Source organism: Giraffa tippelskirchi, chromosome 13 (assembly GCF_054371585.1).
Source record: "Giraffa tippelskirchi isolate mGirTip1 chromosome 13, T2T-mGirTip1v1.2.pri, whole genome shotgun sequence".
Taxonomy (NCBI): Eukaryota; Metazoa; Chordata; class Mammalia; order Artiodactyla; family Giraffidae; genus Giraffa; species Giraffa tippelskirchi.
The window spans coordinates 65,727,796-65,746,025 of NC_137287.1; the positions used below are offsets into that span (position 1 = coordinate 65,727,796).

The 18,230-nt window shown below is 40.4% G+C and overlaps 1 pseudogene across 1 annotated transcript; it reads right to left on the reverse strand.

Annotated features, from left to right (window-relative positions):
• Positions 1–2,645: 2,645 nt before the first annotated feature.
• Positions 2,646–14,173, reverse strand: LOC145530954 (ATP-dependent chromatin remodeler CHD3 pseudogene; annotated as a pseudogene). Its single transcript, XR_014072109.1, has 2 exons — positions 14,128–14,173; positions 2,646–3,400 (listed from the first exon to the last, which is right to left on the reverse strand). The product of XR_014072109.1 is annotated as an ATP-dependent chromatin remodeler CHD3 pseudogene (transcript).
• Positions 14,174–18,230: the final 4,057 nt, after the last annotated feature.

Sequence of the window (18,230 nt, forward strand, 5' to 3'; positions counted from 1 at the left end):
GAGAAATGAAAACATATGTCCACATAAAAACTTGCACATAAATGTTCATAGCAGCATTATTCATAATAGCTAAAAAAGGAGAAACAAACTAAGTTTCCATCACCCGGTGAGCGGATGAATTTAACATTGTATGTCTATCTTCAGAATGGGATCCTAGTCATCAATAATGAGGAATGAAGTACAGATACAAGCTGCAACACAGATGAGCCTGGAAAAGTGGTGCTAAGTGAAAAAAACTAGCCACAAAAGACCACATATCTCACGAGCCCAAGTATGTGAAATGTCCGGAATAAGTAGGTAACTGTATAGAGACAGAAAACAGATTAATGATTTCCAAAGCGTGGGTTTGATCCCCGAGTCAGGAAGATCCCCTGAAGAAGGAAATGGCAACCCACTCCAGTATTCTTGTCTAGGAAATCCCATGGACAGAGGAGCATGGTAGGCCATAGTCCATGGAGTCAAAAAGAGTCAGACACAACTTAGGCACTAAACAACAAAAAAAAATTAGAGCATAGTTTCTTTTAGGGGTGATGAAAAATGTTCTAACTCAGATTGTGGGGATGGTGAAGTCATTAAATTTACTAAAAACCATTAAATTATACATGCCACATGAATGAATTTTATGATATGTAAATAACTACTGAATAAATCTGTTTAAAAACATATGGGAAGGTTACCAGTGTGCAGAAGATACTAGCAAGAGGTCAGGACCATGGCTACTAGGGAGGTCTGGACTAGGTGTATAACTAAAGGGCCTTGTGTATAATATTTTACATACAAAGTCTTTATTTTAACAGGACATGTGTTCAGAGAACGTGTAATCTTTAGCTGGAAAACATTTTGCTGCTGAGTTTTCTTTGAAACAATGTTTTGAGGTGCGAGTGCTATTGGAATGTTCACCTTGACCAGCTGCTCTTCAGACTATTTTTCCCTCAGAACAAGTCGAGTTGTTTCCTTCTTCTTTTTTAAAACAACCATAAATAAATGGAAATTTTTGACACACTGTACAACACAGTTTTTTCTTCTTTAGAGACTGCAGGAAATATTTTAGATTTTATTCCTTGTGGAATTCACAAACAAACAAGAAACAGAACAAGAAAAACCTGTCCAGTCTTACCCTCTCTTTTTAACTTTCTCTGAAAGCCAGCTAAGATAGACCAAATCTGAGTCTCTTTTTATCTACCCAAGGGCAAGGATCCTCATTAGCAAGGAGAAAGTTTGCAAAGCTAAGAAGATTGAGGGAAGAAGTTCAAGGTCCTCTCACTAGAGCATAAAATGCTCACTAGGTGTCCTCTAATTGACAGTAAGAAGCCAAATGTCCCTGGAATGAAACAGAACACATTTCAGCACTCAACTTTCACCTTCCTTGATCCTTTTCCTAGAAGTTCTGTTAATAAATGATTACAGAACACCAGAATGTAAAGAGGAAAGGAGAGGTTTAAATCTTTGCTTTAATCACTATGATGGCAAAAATAGTGCTTTAGAAACCTTCACTTCTACTCCTTTCAAATCCAAAATAGCATTTGTTATCAATCTGATCATCAATCCAACATGCAAAGAACATCAGTACACAAAGAACTTTTAGACCTTGATTACCTTCTCATATTTTAAACAACTTTACTGAGGTACAATTTACATATCATAAAATTCATCTGTTTTAAGTATAGAATTCAAAGACTTTTAGTAAATCTACAGAGTTGTGAAGCCATCACAATTCAATTTTTTCTACAGAGAACATGGTTAGACTCTGAAAATTTTAAAGTAATTAAAGAAAGGACTTGCTTGTGTGCTCAGTCGTGTCAGACTCTTTGCTACCCCATGGACTGTAGCCCTCCAGTCTCCTCTGTTCACGGGATTTTCCAGGCAGGAATATGTGAGTGGGTTGCCATTTCCTTCTCTAGGGGATCTTCCTGACCTAGCGATTGAACCCACATCTCCTGTGTCTCCTGCATTGGCAGGTGGATTCTTTACCACTGAGCCCTTGGGAAGGTATAAAGAAAGGACTGACAGAAGATGAAATGACCTGTTAAGAGTAAGGTATACTACATTCAGGGCTTCCCAGGTAGCACTAATGGTAAAGAACCCACCTGCCAGTGCAGGAGATATAGGAGACAAGCGTTTGATCCCTGGATCAGGGAGATTCCTTGGAGGAGGGAATGGCAACCCTCTTCAGTATTCTTGCCTGGAGAATCCCAAGGACAGAGGAAACTAGTGGGCTATAGTCCATGGTTGCAGAGTCGGACACAACTGAAGCAACTTAACATGCACGCTTGAATACTGACTTCAAGAACTCTTAAAGGAAAAAAAGAAATGATACCATACATAACATTACACCAAATTATAACATTTAAAAATGTTACACCTTTTAAGTATATGTTTCTTACTTCTTATTTTATTTTATTTTTAACTGAGCCAGTGAATGGCGCCTTTATTCTGAGGCTGAACAGCAATGGACTCCCTCCCTGGTAACTGCTCCGCCCTCCATCTGGGGGGAGGGAGGGGAGGGAAACATGCAGACGCCCCTCCTCTTCTCTTCCGCCTTCCCAGGGCTCATTGTCACCCCTCTCTAAAGTCACCTGCCTCTCTTCAAACCTCTTCCCCATCAAAGTTCCTACCGGCTCGGCAAAGCTACCCCCCACCACTTCTGCAAGAGATGGAGTTGATGTTGCAGGAGTAAAACCTGGGGAGGCTCCACCTCTCTCCTCCCCACAACCGTTTATTGGGAAGCTGTGTATGTTTGGCAGTAGGGGATAAAGGTACTCGGAAGACCCTGCTCACCACCTTCCACCCAGACCCCTTCTCACCAGCACAGTCTTCAAAGCGCGGTGGGAAAGGTGCATGGGGTGGAGAATAACAAGGGCCCTTCTTGAAGAGAACTGTAGAGAAGGGCAGAGGGGTCCTAGCCCAGTGGTGGCCCAAGGGGTGGGGAAGGTGGAGGATTGGCAGCAGGCCCCGGAGGCTGAGCTGGGGGTCGACCTCGGGGCCGGGACCTGGGTGAAGGGCAGGCCTGGGATCCGGTCAGTCGTCTATACAGATCACCTCCCCGGTTCGGGGCTCCTTCCCATCCAGCCCGTCTGCCACCAGTGCCCCCACCATTTCCTTCTCCTTCTTCACCAGCACTGGAGGGCCGTTGGTGGCGGCTGTGATGAAGGACCCTGCTGGCATCTGGCTGTAATTGGCGCCTGCGGCGGCCAGGGCCCCGACGGGTGCGGCGCTGAAGGCCGCCCCGTACCCCGGAGGTGTAGCGTATGGACCCGGGGGGAAGGCCGGTGTGGGGTGAGGCTCCGTGCCCTTGCTGGCCAGCCGGCTGAGGATGCTGCGCTTGGACATCTGAAGGCGGCTGCGATGGGGGGTATTCGGGACAGCGTGGCTGGCAGGCGGGTCACGTCCACCTTCCTGTCTCTCAGTCAGGAGCCGGCGCACCCCGCCATGGCCCTCTACGCCCGCTTCACCGAGGCCGAGTGCCTGGCTGAGAGCCACCCGCACCTCTCCAAGGAGTCGCTGGCGGGGAACAAGCCGGCCAACGCCGTCCTGCACAAGGTTCTGAACCAGCTGGAGGAGTTGCTTACTTCTTATTTTAAAATTGAGGCATACTGTTATTGGTATTTCAGGGCTCTTACCAGAAATAATGGTATGCTATTTTGGTGCCATCTTCATTTGCTTCTAAAAATAAAAATCTTTGATACATGAATTCTCAAAACATTTTAAACATTTAAGTCTTTGAATTCTGCCTTAAAAGTAATTGAAAAAAGAATAAACTGTCGAGAGGGTATTAAGGAATTTTGTTGCTTCTAACAATAATGTCTTCCTTTAAGGAAAACGAAAAACAGATTCATAGAAGTAATCAAGGAAAATTGTTGGCCAAAATGGTAATTAGTCCCATTAAATGATAATAAAGGAAGCTGTGATTAAAAAAAAAATGAAACAAGCAGTTTCCTTTTTTCTTGATGTGTATTGACTGGGTATGGAATGGAATGTGTTTCTCCTGAATTCCCTGGTCACCTGCTTCATTAAACAAACAAAAGCTTATCTTTCTACTCCCATCCCTATAGAGCAAATATACATTCAATCCAAAAATGGCAAGACCAGCTCTAGACAATAAACATTGAAATGGGCCAAACATTGAAGTAAATATACTGCCACCAGCCACAAACCCTGTGTGTAACTGACAGTGATGCTGGATGGCAAAGTTCTTGGGCCATCATCAAGATTTCTTCATTTCAAGGTTGTCTATGATGGCCAAGAGAATTAAAGAGTCATGGTAATATTCCAATTAACTTTATATCATTATTAAAGTAATGAAACAGAGTTTGAAAGTGAAAAGTGAAAGTGCAAGTCGCTCAGTTGTGTCTGACTCTTTGTGACCCCATGGATTTTACAGTCCATGGAATTCTCTAGGCCAGAATACTAGAGTAGGTAGATTTTCCCTTCTCCAGGGGATTTTCCCAACCCAGGGATCGAACCCAGATCTCCCACATTGCAGGCGGATTCTTTACCAGCTGAGCCACAAGGGAAGCCCAAGAATACTGGAGTGGGTAGCCTGTCCCTTCTCCAGTGGATCTTCCCGCCCCAGGAATCGAACCAGGGTCTCCTGCATTGCAGGCGGATTCTTTACCAACTGAGCTATTAGGGAATCCCCAAATTATTCTGTACGACATCTGACAATGACCAAATCATCTGGAGAATAGCATAGTGCTAAACCACGTATAGTCTGAGTAGATACAGTTTTATTCATTCATTCATTTATTCAGTCGGTCAACTGATATTTACTAAATTTTTATTGTGCCTCATAGAGTTGACATAGAGTGAGTCTTTTTATTTGGTCCAATGTATGAAGGCCACAGAAAGAATTCTTCTGAACAACTTTACTTTTCTCCATAATAACATATGTTTAATAATGTGGGGGAATTACCTGGCAGTCCGGTGGTTAGGACTCTGCATTTCTACCACAGGAGACACGGGTTTGATCCCTGGTTGGGGAACTAAGATCCCATAAGTTTGATGTGATACAGCCAAATAATAACAATAGTTTTGAATGCACCATTATCTTTATGTAAAGAAAATTCACTGAGTTACCCTACGGCTTCTAATCAAATAAGTCTGTTGGTTAGATTTAATCCAAATCAGATACCTCTTCTCCGCTATCAAGTTCCTCCCAAAGACATATATTAATAATTATTTCAGTCAATTTCAAGCAGCCCTAACTTTTAGAACACTTATTTTTTTCCAGATGTTCAAAGACATAAGATTTATAGCAGGAGGTTGGGGAGAAAGAACTTTTGGCTTCCACCTAACTTTTCTGGACTTGCTAAGTGAAATGCAAAAAAAACAATAGGTACTTGAAAGAGCCTAAGGAGGAGAACCAGAAATGAGATGATGAGATGCAGGGGACAGTCTCTTGCTTCCCCAGTTTCAAAGGCACCTGATCGGTCACCCCCAGGCACAGTTATGCCTGTAAGAATGATGCATACAACTCACGTGACCCCAAAATATAAGACTTATGCCTTTGGGTGACTGATAGGAGCCAAGAAGCTCTCATCTCACATAAGCCTTAGAGAAACAGGAGGAGACACACTTCAGACTGGAATTCACATGCAATCAGAGAAATGAAACCAAGGCCATGCAAATGCCCTATCTAAGTTGTGGAGCAAGCCAGCATGTAAGCCAAGTCAACCTATCCTCAATGCGCTGTGTAAACTACTACATCCTACTGTCTGCATGGAAAGCCTTAGACTGAGTCTCTGGGGAATCATCACCTTTTCCGGATGATGCTCTTTGTAGTTTTATAAAGATTTAAAAATCGTGTTGCAGTGTTTTTTTCAGTTGGGTTTGATGGTATTTTTGCAACTTACTCACAAACCTGGATCTGAAAACGCTTTGTGGATTTGAGTTTCATTGATGAAAACATTTCTATTCTTAATAATAAACAATAACAGACACGTTTTGCTATACATCATTCTTAGCTTTCACTATGATGCATATTGACAAAAGGATAATAAATGTACTCACATTTTTTAGAAATCCATCATTTTTCTGTTTGAAGTTGCACAGAAATATAAACAAAGTACAGTTCCCAATTAAACATTCTTTGTTATTGGAGAAAATGTACTAACATAAAAAGTCCAATCTTTGCTACTCGAGACCCATCAAACTGCTAACACTGGCTCAAAATCAGAATAGTTGTTAAAAATAAGCCCCTGCTTTTAGGGGGGTGGAATGAATTGGGAGATTAGAATTTACAGATATACACTAACATGTGTAAAACAGATAGGTGGTGGGAAGCTGCTATATAGCACAGGGAGCTCAGCTCGGAGTTCTGTGATGACCTAGATGGGTGGGGTGGGAACAGGAGTTGGAGGGAGGTCCAAGAGGGAGGGGATTTATGTTTACATACAGGTGATTCACTTCATTGTAGAGCAGAAACCAACACACCATTGTAAAGCAACTATACACGCTCAATCCCTAAGTTGTGTCCGACTTTTTGCAACTCCCACCAGGCTCCTCTGTCCATGGAATTCTCCAGGCAAGAATACTAGAGTGGATTGCCATTTCCTCCTCCAGGTGATCTTCCCAACCCAGAAACTGAACCCTTGTCTCCTGCATTGGCAGGAGGGTTCTTAACAACGGAGCCACCAGGGAAGCCCTAAAGCAACTATGAAAGTGAAAGTGAAGTCGCTCAGTAGTGTCCGACTCTTTGCGACCCCATGGACTGTAGCCTCTCAGGCTTCTCCATCCATGGAATTTTCCAGGCAAGAATACTGGAGTGGGTTGCCATTTCCTTCTCCAGGGGATATTCCCGACCCAGGGATTGAATCCGCGTCTCCCGCATTGCAGGCAGATGCTTTTACCCCATGAGCCACCAGGGAAAGAAGCTAAAGCAACTATACCTCAATGTAAAAAAGAGAGGAAAAAAATAAGACCCTGTTTTGATTCCTGAGCTTCCCAGGTGGTGCTAGTGGTAAAGAACCCACTTGTCAACACAAGAGACATAAGAGATGCTGGTCTGATACCTAGAGAAGATCTCCTGGAGGAGGGCATGGCAACCCACTCAAGTATTCTTGCTTGCAGAATTCCATGGACAGAGGAGCTGACAGACTACAGTCCCAAGGGTCGAAAAGAGCCAAACACAACTGAAACAACTTAGCTTGCTCACATGCACATTTTGATTCCTAGTCGCCTGCACTCTTTTCTAGGACCATTGCTCCATATGGAGATCATCAGCCCTATTGTGGCATTTGGGCATTATCTAGTGAGATGTGTTCCCCATTTGTATGTCACTTCCAGATTTGGGGCAGAAGATCAGGTTGGGAGTACTTTCCCTGTTTCCTATCCACCCTCCATCCTCTCACCTGCCTCTCCCAATGTTCACTCACTCCTGGAAAAAAGGCTTTCAAAGATAACGCACATTTCTGGACACCACACTGCTGCTGCTGCTGCTGCTAAGTCGCTTCAGCCGTGTCCGACTCTGTGCGACCCCATAAACGGCAGCCCACCAGGCTCCCCCGTCCCTGGGATTCTCCAGGCAAGAATACTGGAGTGGGTTGCCAGTTCCTTCTCCAGGACACCACACTAAACAGCAACTATTCTGCGTTGAAATTTTCTACATACTCTCTACTCTCTGTCCTTTCCTTCTGCCCTTCAAGATATGTGCTTCCAAGACGCCCAGTATTAGAGGTCATACAGCTTCCTTTGTAAGCCACCAATGAAAAGCAAGCTTCCAGGTATCTCCCTGGATTCCTCTAATGTCACTAAGTAATAGAAAAAGAAGCCCAGTACACAAGGACCAAAATGCCTGTGGAAGCTGCTTGTCAAGTTACTGTCTGGAGCATTCAAGTTTCTCATGCTAACTAAGGTCCCCTTACAGAAGCCAAGATATACAGGGAAAAGAATTCTGAAAATAAGGTATTAGAGATATTTTGTTTAAAATGTACTGGCCTCAGGACTTCCCTGGTGGTACAGAGGTTAAGACCTCCTCTTCCATGGCAGTGGCTGAGGGTTTGATCCCAGGTCAGGGAGCCAAGGTTCCACATGCCTTGTGGCCAAAAAGCCAACCACAAAACAGAAACAATGTTGTAACAAATTCATTAAAGACTTTAAAAATGGTCAACGTCAAAAAATCTTAAAAATAAACAAAATGTACTGGCCTCACGTAAACAGGCTTTCTTCTTTCTCTTCCTTCCTTTCTCCCTTCCTTCCTTCTTTCTTTCTTGCAAAGATGCAGTTGTATTTATTGAGTACAATGGATTGCTCTAAAAGCTTGTTGAATTAAAGTACAATAATGGGATGCACCAAATATATTCTCTCTAGCAGTGGTTTGGAGAAGGCAGTGGCAACCCACTCCAGTACTCTTGCCTGGAAAATTCCATGGATGGAGGAGCCTGGTAGGCTGCAGTCCATGGGGTCATGAAGAGTCAGACACAACTGAGCGACTTCACTTTCACTTTTCACTTTCATGCATTGGGGAAGGAAATGGCAACCCACTCCAGTGTTCTTGCCTGGAGACTCCCAGGAACGGCGGAGCCTGGTGGACTGCCGTCTATGGGGTCGCACAGAGTCGGACATGGCTGAAGCGACTTAGCAGCAGCAGCAGTAGTGGATTACTGTGGATGCTCAAGACGACTACAATTTAAACAAGAGCAAGTCAAGATTTAGAATAAAGCCCCTCTGAGTTTCAGAAATCAGAAGCGGAAGCTGCAAGTTCCTTTAATAGCAAACACTGTTCATTGTAGCTGAGTAATTAAGGATGAGAAGCTAAAAAAACATGGACATTCATCCAAGACTGATGTGCTTGTTATACCAGTTTACAAATCCTTGCATCTGCATTTTGGGACTAGTAGCCTTTAAATCTTTTTTTACCCTGGAGAGGAAAAGAGAGTTATTTGGCAATGTGAAGGATACATGAAGATAAACTGCTAAGACATTTATATCCTTACTCAGTCTCATCCACTTGAGTGAGATGCAGAGTCATCTCAATGGCTGTAAAGTTGTTATGTTAAATGTGTTTCATTAATATTCTTCATGTGCCAACACCAAATGAAAGAAGCACAGGCATAAAGTGGTACCATTTTGAAATACTCCAGGTGGGACTAGGGCAACTGAGCATTGCAACATAGCTGTCAGGTTATTCTGATGCACCACTACACCCTAAGAGATCATAATATTAAGGACTATTTGACAGTTACATTTAGAATATCTTATGGCTAAGATCCAATATAAACTTTCTACTTAATTCCATTGTATTGTGTGTATCTTGTAATCTACATCTTAGTAATTATGAGATGCCTTTACAGCCTCCCACATTTTTGTGCCATGAATCCATCTGTTAGAACTTGGATCTTAACAAAGTATATAGTCCAAGTGAAGAAAGAAACATTGTCCTGACTTTGAACCCCTCCAGATGCTCCAGTAGGGATGCTGGTGATAATGACACAAACTGGCAGCTCTAGACCCTTTTGCCAATGAAATTATTATTTAAGTAGTATTTCTTCACAGGAAGGAAGCCTATTGTGTGTTGCGGAGCTCCTTTGCCTTCGAATTTACTTCCTGCTTTTAAAATGGCTATACTGCCTGGTATGCAAAATAAGAGGTGGTGAGCTAGAGGTGTGTCAGGTGTTGCAACTGTATTACTTGTGTCTACTCATCAATGTTACAAATGCCACAGTTTCCACAGATCTCCAGTAGAACACACTATGACTGATAAGAAGCAAAGACGATTCCACTCTTTATTGATTAAAAAAGCAAATATCTTAAAAATGCAGTATAACAACACAATCTTTGCAACAATGTATATATAGATTGAATCCTCCAGGGTTTTCAACTTCTATGGCTCTTCTTCACATGCTCACCCAGCTCTAGAAGATCCAGCCCACTTGGATACAGCAGCGGACGATCTTCTGCTAGGAGGTCCCTGCAATAGCTTTCTGTACCAGATGCATGTAAATTGCATTGCTTCTGTTGTCTTTAAAACAACTTCTTTGGCAATTTTATCTAACCGATTCTCGCTATATGACCCACTCAGCTCAACTGAATGGCTTTATGATAGGCATTCTATAGCATTCTTTTCAGGCTTCCCAGGTGGTAAAGAATACACCTGCCATGCAGGAGACACAGCTTCAATCCCCCGGTTACAAAGATTCCCCTGGAGAAGGAAATGGCAACCCATTCTAGTATGCTTGCCTAGAAAATCCCATGGACTGAGGAGTCTGGACGGTCCATGGGGTCGCAAAAAGAGCTGGACATGACTTAGTGACTAACACAACAATAAGTATTCTTTTCACAAAATAACACATGAAAGTCTGCATAGCAACAGCGAGATTAGGGGAGTTGAACTTCTTAAGCATTTGGTGTTGATTATCCATGTAAAGACACTTGGGCACTAGAACTTCAAAGACACAGACACCCTGCTCTCTTGGGTTATCCCCACAGTTTAAAAATTCATCATATATCTAAGCTCCTGCAGCCTGAGATCCACAAGTCTGATTTCTAAATGAAACTTTTTCTGACACTCTACTGCCATTCAAAGCCTTGGACATTTTTACCCCGAGGAGTTTTATCTTGGGAGAAATGGGGCAGTGGAATATTGATGAAGCATTTGAAGGTGTCTTCATGGAAATGAATTTCCTTCTGAGATATTCCAGAGACACATCAAAAGGAAAGACCGGGCACCTCATGGACTCAGTCAACTTTGAACCATTTCTTTTTCAGGGTGGCTGATACCAGATATTGACTTCACCATTAGAAACACAAAGTCTTCCTCATTCCATTTGCGATTTTATATCATCACAAATAAATTTGGCTACTGAGAGACATTTAACTTTTCTGGAATGAAAAGTAATCTATCATACTTTTTTAAAAGTAACAGAAATAGAAAAATGATTACCTATAATTTTATTATCCAAAAGAAATTATGGATGACATTGAAGTATATTTTTCTAGCCTTTTTCCTATGAAATTTTAAAAGACTCAGCTCATACAGCATATACAACTTTGCAGCATGCTTTCTTGAACATTTCATCATGCTTTTTCCCATATCATTAAAAATCTTTCAGAAAGACTACATGTTATTCCATAAACAAATGCATCATAATTCATTAATCACATTTCTATTGTAATTAGATTATTTATAATTTTCTCAATTATTAATAGACTTTGGTAAACATCTTTAGATGTAAAACCATGATAGATTCTCAAGTTATTTCCTTATGAAATATAGATTTGCAAAATTTTAATTGTAAGATTAAAGTTATGATTTTTAAAGCTCTTCACACATGTTGCCAAATTGCTTTTCAGAAAATAATTATTCCAGTTTAAACTCCCTCAGGCTGGTTATGAGAATAAACACTGAGCTTTCTGTCATTTGTGTCAGGTCATCTCATTTTTAAAAATTTTTGCTAATTTGATGAATGAAAATAGCATCTATCCCAAAGATACCAGTCTTCTGAAAATTGCTCTCTGGATTCAAAGCAATTCAATAGAAGTTCTAACAGAATTTTTCATGGCACTTGAGAAACAATTCTTTAAAAAGAATTATTTATTTATTTGGCTGAGTCTGGTCTTTGTTGCAGCATGCCAGCTCTTAGTTGTGGCATGTGGGCTCTAGTTTCCTGACTAGGTATTGAACCCAGGCCTCCTGCATTGGGATCATGGAGTTTTAGCCACTGGACCACTAGGGAAGTCCCAAGAAGTGTTTTCTTAAATGTATATGGAAGAGTAACAAGCAAAGGAGAAACTAAATATTTTAGAAAGATAACAATGGAGAAATTCCTTTTTTTTTTTTGATATCTGCACTTACTCTGAAGCTCAAGTAACTAAGATGATGTGGGTATATGTGGAGATTAGACAAAGTGACCAGTATAATAGGCAGTATAGAAACAGACCCATTAAAATATAAAACTTTGACTCATGATGGTGATGCAGGGCAGGTCAAGAGGAACAGAACAAATTTTTCAATGATTAAAGCTAAATAAAAAGTTACACATACTAAAAAAATAGAATAGGATCCCATTTCTTTCCAAATACAAAAATAAATTCCAGACAGATTAGGACTTAAATATAAAACTTTGAAACTTTTAGTTTTATTGGCAAATATCTTGCTGACCTTGGGAAGGGTACAGATTTTTCAATCGAGACTCAAGAAGCATTAGCTAGACATAAGACAATCATGAAAAAAGAATGATGAATCTAAATACATTAAAATTAAAAGCTTCTCTTCAATATCATGTTATTCAATACTTTGAGCAAGTGATTTAATTTCTCTGTGCCTCTGCTCATCTGTAGAATGGGATAATAACAGTACCTACTTCTTTGGTTCTTTCTGCAAATCAAGAGTTAACTCGTGTTCTCATTCAGAACAACTATCTGATATTTAGTGAGCACTCAATAGTTATCAGCTCATTATTACTGTCATATGAAAGGTTTATATGTTTTGTATAGTAAAACAAAGTTATCTTTATCATTTTCTTAGTGATTTTATTGGTTGATCTTAAAAATATCCCCTTCTAGTTCCCATTGAGATATAACACTCATGAAAAAAGTATGCTTAATTTTTATATACTGATTATTATTAATATATTTCACTTTTTCATAATGTAAAAATTTATTTTAAGGCATACTCTGAAAAATGGACTTAAACTAATTATCCAGGCATTGTGCTTCATAAACCTTTACTCTCTTACTGATTCATGAAATCTGCATGATAGAATATTAAATTTTGCCTATTGATTTGTATTTGCATTAATTTACTCTTTTTAATTCTGTATTAACTAGTTGGAGGTGAATCTTTTTGACAATTTATTAGGGAAACTACTTATGTCTCTTACATCATTTTCACATGTATGCAACATAAAATTGATTTTTGAGGCTCCCTCAATTTTCCAAGCCTTTTTTCCAAAAGGCACAAAATAAAAGCTCCAAAAGTCATCTAGACTTGTAATTATAAAACCAATACCGATTCACAATAATCAGTTATAAGGAAGCCCAAGTCAGGCCTCTCTAGTACAAAAAGCAGTTGTAGAATATATATCGGTACTTGACAAGTTCAGTCTGGACCTTTTCTGCAAAAAGACATCTTATTATTTTGCAAAAAAAAATGAAAAAGGTACATGATTGCTTATCATCGGTTTGCGAGATTTAAAATCATCTTATAAGCCCCAAATTGTGAGTGTATAAAACAATGACTGTGTGATGATCTTTTGGAACTAAGCTCACCACTGAAACGAAAAAGCCAGACTTCCTTCTAGGCAGCATATAATGCAGAACAACGGCAGTGGACCTAAAAATAAATATGCTTGGATGTGCCACTTTCTTAGACATTTATTATAAGCTACCATTTTACAATCTGAAGTTTCAAGAAGTTTTTTGACATAATTGAGGATAGACATGAAAATAGCTATGTTGTAAAATCTATATAGCTGAGATTCTTTTTTTTAAGGCAATACACAGTTTATCAAAATCCTTGGTTGTTCTGATTAAAAAGCCGACCTGCCTAGAAATGTAAGGAAATGGAGTTAGCCTGGTGAAGCTGAGGAACGTGCAAGTGATGGGAGAAAAACACTTAAAAGCATTAACGCCCTAAATAAATGGAGAAAAAAAAAAAGAAAGCTTTCACCTGAAGTGATCAACCTGCGTTCTTTTTCCACCTATTTTTTATTAGGTTTGGGGACATCTTGCTTCTGGAAAGTGGCATAATCTATTATGTGCGTGCGTGCTAAGTCGTATCCAACTCTTTGCGACTCCATGGACTGTAGACCACGAGGCTCCTCTGTCCATGGGATTTTCCAAGCAAGAATACAGGAGTGGGTTGTCAATTCCTCCTCCAGGGTATCTTTCCGACTCAGGAATCAAACCCACGTCTCCTGTGTCTCGGAGAAGGCAATGGCACCCCACTCCAGTGTTCTTGCCTGGATAATCCCAGGGACGGCGGAGCCTGGTGGGCTGCCGTCTATGGGGTCGCACAGAGTCGGACATGACTGAAGCGACTCAGCAGCAGCAGCAGCAGCAGCAGCAGCTCCTGTGTCTCCTGAATTGGCAGAGCTGGTTGTTTATCACTGAGCCACCTGGGAAACCCTAATCCATTATAAGCACCTAAATAAAAGAAAGACTTAAAAAATGTCACTTGCCTGGACTTACTACCAAATATCTCTGTTCCAACGAACTCAAAGTATAATCCTTGCATGGTGTAAAAAGGCACCTGATTAAAAAAAAGAGAACCTCGAGTATAGCTCAATCTTGGCCCCTGAGTCCTTGAGTCACTTAAGCCGAGTTATGTAACATTTTTTGCCTTCATTATCTTCATGCTTAAAGTCAAGGGTCCAAACTAGATGCCCTCAATGTTACAGGGTTATCAAACATGTAAAGTACATAGAGCACCGAGTCCCTAGTGAAAACACTAAGAATTGTTATTTTCATCATTGAAATGTATGATTCTCTTGTTCAGAACCTTCTCAGCATCTCCAGCCATCTTCAGAAATCCAGTTTATTCTAATAGAACTAGCCATTATCTTAAGTCCTTTGTGATCCTGTCAACCCTTGGAAATCAGAATGGTTTGGTTCTCCACAATATGGGCATGAATAACTCTATCCTGCCCACACCAGACTTTGAGACATATTCTAGAGCAAGGGGAAGAAAAGAGAATGTCTTCTCAGGGGCACCCTATCTTCTCTGTGACTTGTTAGTATGTTCCGCAGTTTTCCAGGAAAATCTCACCCATAACCCCTCTCTGTGCCTCCCATTGGCAATATCCCTCCATGCTAGAATTAAACCAAGCAGTTTGAAATTTTAGAAAGTTCTTCCTTTTCTGTGAATCCATTGTTTCAAATCTGCATATTAAATTATTTCACAACATATTTTATTTGGTAAGAAAGTGCAGATTGTTAGATGATAGAGAGATAGACAGGCAGAAATGAACATGAACTAAAAGGAAGTCTGCCAATAAGACTTTCTTCCGACGAGTATCAAATTTGGAACTTGTTTTTATATCAGTTTCTTAGCAGGACATGCTGATGTTTTCCTAATCTGAAAGAAATAGGCATGTATATGTGAGAGAAGAGGAGGGAGGTCTTAGGTGAGCAATCAGTATCCATCAGAATTTTTTTAACCCAATTTAATTTTGGTGGCTTAATTACTCCTGAGGTCTGGCAGTTTTGACATACTGCTGAAATACATCAAACACAAATGGCAGAGCTGAAGACAAGACCCAGTTTGAGACTTATAACTAGAAAATGATAGAACAGTAAAGGCAGAGGACACTTCCTAGAAGAATTAAGAAACAGAAATGCAACTCCAAACTTTGATCCTTAATGAGGGCAATTGGGGCTTCCCAGGTGGCGCAGTGGTAAAGAATCCACCTGCCAAGCAGGAGATGGGGGTTCAATCCCTAGATTGGGAAGATCCCCTGGAAAAGGAAACGGCAATCCACTCCAATATTCTTGCCTGGGAAATCCCATGGACAGAGAAGTCTGAAGGGCTACAGTCCATGGGGTCTCAAAGAGTGGAACATGATTGAGCGTGCACACATGAGGGTATTTTAGGTAGAGGTGTAAACAGATGTCTCATCTCCTGAAATCATCATTGTTTCAACTGCTCATTTACATATTCCTCTAGATAATTTTAGGTCTGTGAAGCAAAAAGGGGCAAAAAACTTGAAGAGAACTGTGGAGCAGACTTCCTGAGCCCCTTAAGGATTTGCCAAGGGTCAGGGTGGGAGCCTGGGCATACATTTTTGCTAAATAAGAAAAAATTTTGTTGCCAGTGAGCAAGTCGGAAACCTAAGCGGTCTCACCACTCAGCTGTTCAGCACAGGGCAAAAAAGACCAACAAAATCTGCAGCACTAGAGAACTTCATCAGTAAATGAAGTGCTATATAAGGGAATAATGTCTATTTTTTTCCGGCTTGGAGCACAAAAACTGTCCTGATTCTATCATAAATAAGATTGCTATTAGTGGAATTTTAACCCATGAAGCTCAGGCTTTAAAGCAGGTAGAATATTAAAAATACACATTCTCTTTCATTTAATGACATCATTTTTGTGTGTTTTTCCTATAAAAATACTAGGTCCTTCATGAAACTTTTGGAAGATGCAACCATGGGCAAAGAATAAAATACAAATGACCTGCAACCCCAAGACCTAGTGATGAATTCAGTTAACAGCAAGCATCCTTATAATGCAATGTGTTCTTGTGACACAGGATTGCTTTTTAGCAATAAAGCTGCTATCTAGTGGCATAGGAAGGGGACAGTTTTAAAAGTGGACATTTTAATTAAAATAAAGTTCTCTTACCATTTGTGGGAGAAATTATATTCATACATATTCATAAGTGTTTGACTAAAAATGTCCTTCTGATACCAGAGAAAGGATTCGCTTTCTCAGTTGGTTATTTGTGCAATGTTCTGTGAGATTTTTTTTCTTCCTTTTAACTAGATTAGCTTAGTTTCTGTGGTTTTGGGGGAATCTAATCCATTACTAAGACATATGATTTATTCCAATTTCCTTATTTCTTCCACCAACAGCAAAATTGCACACCATCATCTGTTAGCAGAACTATGGCAGTGGTTATTTAATCTGGCCAGTATAGTGATGAGTAAAAGATTGCAGACCTATTACTCTCAAGTTGATATGCTGCCATGTGATAAAATATCACACAATCCCACCTACTATTCAAATATGGAAGTGCATCAAAATAAGTTTTAATTGAATGTTTCATCTTTCTTCTTCGCTTTTGTACTTAATAAATGCAAATAGGAAGAAAAAAACTTTTTGTTATATTCTAGAAATAGTCACAAAATTTCACTGGGACATTCCATTAGACTTCCTGATGAGAGAGAATTTGGGTAGAGAGAAAGGGAGAGAAACAAGGAAAAATAAGAGAATAGTGACATCATCTGAGAGGCCAGGGACAAACCAGTAATGTTTCCTTGGTAGAGCTGTCAGTTTTGTAAAGTTGGTTCAAAATGGAATTTTTGTTTTAATATTTGGAGGAGCCCTGGTTACCCACCTACACACAGGGACCTGTGTGTCCACATGCCCCTGTCTGCTCACAAGGCCCTCACACCCACATCAGTTGTGTTGCTACTATTAGGATCTATTTCTACCTTCAGGATCTGTTCAACACTGAATCTGTGGGGATTTCCCACACCAACAATCAGTTCTCTAACTCTCCAGACACCAACTGGGTATCCAAGGATTCTACCTAGTTGTGACACTAACCACCCCCAACGACTCAGTCCCATAGGACCACCCCCATTTCAGACATCAACCGCAAGTCTGGGTTCCCTGTACTGCTGGCTGATCCACTATAAGGCCAGGGACAGCACCATCCTCTCCTCAGGTGTGACAATTTGCTGTAATGCTTACAGGTCTCAAGAAAACAGGTTAGGTGCTATTCCTGCTTTATTATTAAGGACACAACTCAAGAACAGCCAGATAGAAGAGAAGCACAGGGCAAGGCATGCTGGCTTTTTAGACTCTTTCTTTGATATTTGATATTATGTAATGTATTTGATATTCTCTAATAAATTCTTGCTGGAGAAAGGAATGGCAACCCACTCCTGTATTCTTGTGTGGAGAATCCTATGGACAGAGGGGCCTGGCAGGCTACAGTCTGTGGGGTTGCAAAGAGTTGGACACGATTGAAGCAACTGAACATGCAATATATTCTTGGGCTTCCCTGGTGGCTCAGATGGTAAAGAATCTGCCTGCAATGCAAGACACCTGGGTTCTTTGACAGTATCTTTCAGAGAGGATCTGAAGGATTCCTTGGAAAAGGAAATGACAACCAACTTCAGTATTCTTGCATGGGGAATTCCATGGGCAGAGGAGCCTGATGGGCTACATACAGTTCATGGGGTTGCAAAGAGTCAGACATGACTGAACGACTAAGACTTACACTTTCACTTTCACTTCACTTCAATATTTTCTTGAATATATTGAATATATTCAAAATGATTGTATTCCCATATTATCTCCTCCAGACTTATTACACTGATAGCTATGTCTTTATGTCATATTAAATTCAACATCAATTAGATTTAGATCTTGTGCTTCCAGTTTCAGTTTTTTTGTTTGTTTCTTTGTTTTAAATCTGGGAGATTTCTATCTTCTGAAGGGACATTAACAAATGTAATGATCTTATCTATCATGTTCAATTATACAGTTCAATTAAATATTTAAGTTTCAGTGGGTAGCCTTATTTATCTGTGCTTCAAGTTTCTGAGAGAAATTCATTATTGTTG